Genomic DNA, 4,145 nt, shown 5'->3' with positions numbered 1-4,145 from the left:
TCTTCAAGACCCATGATCGAAGAGAAATGCGTGTCCACATCACAGGGGCATTTTGTCTATTCCCATGCCAGCCTGTGTATGCACAGGCACAGAGTTCTATGCACTTCCGCATGGCTTTATGTTCCATGGTACTCCCTGAACCTCAACTTTTTATTTTAAAGATATCACTTATTTATTTGAGAGAGAGAGAGAATGCATGCACGCATGCAAGCATGGAGGGGCGGTTAGAGAGAGAAAGACAATGTTAAGCAGACTCCCCACTGAGTGCCTGAGATCATGACCCAAGCTGATATAAAGAATTGGACACTCAGGGGTGCCTAGGTGGCTCGCTCATTAACCATCTGCCTTTGACTCAGATCGTGATCCTGGGGTCCTGGGAGAGAGCCCTGAGTTGGGCTCCTTGCTTCTCCTTCTCCCACTTCCCCTGCTTGTGTTCCCTTTCTGGCTGTCTCTCCCTCTGTCAAATACTTAAAACCTTAAAAAAAAAAAAAAAAAAGAAAAGAAAAAAGAAAAAAATGAATCGGACACCCAACTGACTGATCCACCACCCATCGCCCCCTCCTCCCTGAATCTCAACTTTTGAGACTCCTAATTTTTGTCACTTCCAACACGATAGGAGTTGCACACAGAATCACACCCAAGGTTCTCATTTCCTCTTTTTCCCGTATGGCAGTTATCAGGGAGCATAATCGTTCACGGTTCCTTAGCTGTTGTACAGAAAGTCATACTGGGGAAGGTGGGGAGTGTCATGGCCCAATGCTCCTTTTACAGACTACAGGTGGCATCTTCCCTCCTAGAAGATAGAACTTGACTTGAACACACAGCTCTGTCCAGGATGTACTGTAAAAGGATCATAGGATTGCCAAACAAGTTCCTTTTCAAAGCAGAGCTCACTCAAAATTGGCACCTTGCCCCTTGCTGCTTGGACCCTACCTCTGCCCTTTGCTAAGTAAGGCAGGAACATTGATTAGACTAGTGTCTAACCCTACCTAAACATGGTGCTACAAGTTCCCTAGCCCACCTGTAGAAGCCTTCAATTATTTTGAGCTGCAGTAAGAAGTGTCATCCTCATGGCATTTTTAAAGGCACATGAGTAAGAAGAAAGAAAACGTGTCTGGTTTCTGGCCATACCTTCACGCAACATTTTCACCTGGAGGAATGGAAGTACACCTCTTTAGGACTTTCAAGTTCCTTGGTTCATCAAGAGAGAAAATTAGAGCTCATAGAGAAGTCTATATTTGGCTGCCCTAATATGCTCCCCAAACCCCACACCCCCTAACACATGTACTCTCTTAATAGTCTAGCAAGCATCTGTTCCCAAATATTCCCTGACCTGGCAGGAAGACATGGTGCAGCAAGCTAGACCCAAGAGCAATCAGGAAATGATGGGAAGGACAGGTATGGAAGAATCCACTGAAAGCAAAGATGGCAAAAGGCATTACAGGCCTGGCTCTCCTATAAAGGTCTCCAGTGACCTCTCCCCACATGGCACTGGGACTGCTCCTTCCTATGAGTAGAGTGGGGAGCCAAACGTTCTGTTCTCTAGTAGCTGGCTTCACAGGAACTGGGGCCCAATCCCTTTCCACTCTCCCTGGTCCTGCAGGACACTGAGCTTGAATTCCTCCTATGGATTGCCGTAAGTAATATACAGAGATGATCTAGATACTCACGCATGCATTTCCTTTTTCCTGCTCCACAACCAGGAACTGACTTGAGAGCCTTTTTTACCATGGCTGAAACTCAGGTATGTATAGTACACAAGTGTCTTGGCGTCAGGAACCTGCCTGGGGAGCCTGTCCTTAAGCATTGCTGAAATACCACAATCACGGTGTTTTTCCTATGGTTAAATAAACTCTCTTGAAAAAGGAGAAAGAAGAAAACAAAGACCACTCACCCACCCAGTACACCAGCACTAGCTTCTTCGTTTTCATTTCTTTCTTTCCTTTCACTTTGTCCCCACTGCAACAACAGAGACAGCTCATTCAGTATGGGACCACCATGGTTCGGGGTAACAGGATGCTGTGTACACCCAGCTCAAGCAACCGAGTGTTTCTGGTTACTATTCCTACCACCTCTGGGGTCAGCCAAAACTTCTGAACAGGGTGTATACATCAATTTCACTCATCCTTCAAAAATTGTATGGATTGTCATTCAGGGGTGTCAGAAAGCAGCTCATATACAATGCACTAGGTGAAAACTGAAGATATCCTCCACAATCTCTTTTCTGAGCCAAAGCCATCACCTTTGCATTTATACTCATAGCTTTCCCCCTCAGTTCTGGACCTGAATGACTATGAAGGGATATTGATGGGTATCTTGGCAGGCCTGCATCCTCCTCCAGAGTGGAGTAACAGCTCCTCTACTGAGCAGCAACTCATTTGACTCAAAGGGGTACCAGGTATCTCCTCTCTGGCTGTACTGAGATCCACCACACTGACTTTCCAGGAATGTGGACATTTTCCCTTAAGGATGTGGCAAGTTACAATTTACCAGCCTCTTTCCTCTACGTGGACATTGACGCAAGAGAACGTATCCTGGTCACAAACAACCACACTTCAGTAACCATGACTCAGTATGCTGGTTGAAGACAGAAGGAGACAAGAAGTAGAGAAACCCAGTGTCCGAAGAGAAGGGACAAGTAAAATAACCTATGCTCTACCCCCCTGGCAGAAATGAGGGTACCCTACACTGGGTAGCTATGAGAAAAGAAATGGGGAGGATCGAGCAGGCCAGGACATTTACTTGACACAAATGAGACAAAGCCAGGATACCTAAGTGCTGGGACAGCAGCCAAATGTGAAAGTATATAAAGTACTATGTAGGACATGTGGGGTCAGAGAACAGAATGTGCATGCCCTCTGTGTCTGTTAGATTTCTTTTGCATGCAATCCCTGTAGCATACAGGAAGAAAAACTACATGTGGTTTCCCACTGCAGGTAGAGTTGGAAGGCAGAGAGGAAACTTGGGAGCAGTCACCAGGCAATGTGAAGGGCTTTTCTTTGACAAAATTTCTATCCAACATGGCATCTGCAAGGCAGTTACAGGGAAAAATACAGAGGGGAAATTTTATACATATACACGCACGCAGGACACATAAACATATTTATGTGTCTATTATGAAGGAAAAAGAATCCTGAATGAATGAGTGGGTATTCTGAGGGTAAAATACAGAGACACTCCAAGGACGACTTCCTAGGAGGGGCTGCTAAACAGTGGCCCTCTCCCAGGTCATCTGACTGTGTGGATGAAGACCCTGGACTCCACCCCTTATACCCCCAACCCATACAACCCGCCTGGGGCGCTCAGTGGCAGAGTGACTGAGGCTCCTGGAGGTGAGCATACCTAACAGGGTCCCCATCACTTCCTCCACAATGGCCTACCCCTGAGCCCTTAAGCTGGATGAAGTAGCTGGATAAATGCAGACAAGAAGCAGTAACTCCCAGAGAAGACAGGAAATCCAGGTCCTGGTGACAGTTACTGCTATGGAATCAACGTCCTCAGAAAGTGAGGATTCTGCCCCAAAAAGAACCAAATGGGTACTCATACAAAAGCGTGCAGAGAAAACAACGTCCCAGTTCCCAGGATATCCACATTTAAAACTCTTAGATGTGGGAATGTGGGATGAATCCACAGATGTATATATTCCTTCGGATGTTATTATAGGTATATTCCCACTGCCATCAAGAAACCAGATTTAAGATACCACTTCCCCCAACATCCCAGTACAGTTAACCCCATCTGGGGACTTCGTTGCTCCTGAGTCTTCAGGAACCTTTTTTTTTTTTTTTTTTTGACCCTTAAGGGCTGAGAGAGAAACTGCATAAGCAGGCATGCATAGCATTTCTGGAGCAACAGTGCCATCAGGTGGACACTTTTTGAGCAAAGCCTGCAGCACCTTCCTGTCTTCTGGGGAAGAAAGCCTGTGAGGGGACAAAGGGTGGGATTGGTACATCCACAAGATTCTGGGTCTGACCCAGAACACCCCCAGATTCAGTGGGGAAACAACACAGGGTGGATAGAGACAGACTTGACCATCAAGCAACATTAGGCTGCCAGGATGCTGGCCTCCCCCCCCCCCCACCGCTGCTATGGGGGCGTGGCCTAAGCAGCGGCCATATTACGGAACCGGGAGCTAAAGCTCCATT

This window comes from Mustela nigripes, chromosome X (assembly GCF_022355385.1).
Source record: "Mustela nigripes isolate SB6536 chromosome X, MUSNIG.SB6536, whole genome shotgun sequence".
Taxonomy (NCBI): Eukaryota; Metazoa; Chordata; class Mammalia; order Carnivora; family Mustelidae; genus Mustela; species Mustela nigripes.
Note: the sequence above shows the minus strand (reverse complement) of the source record.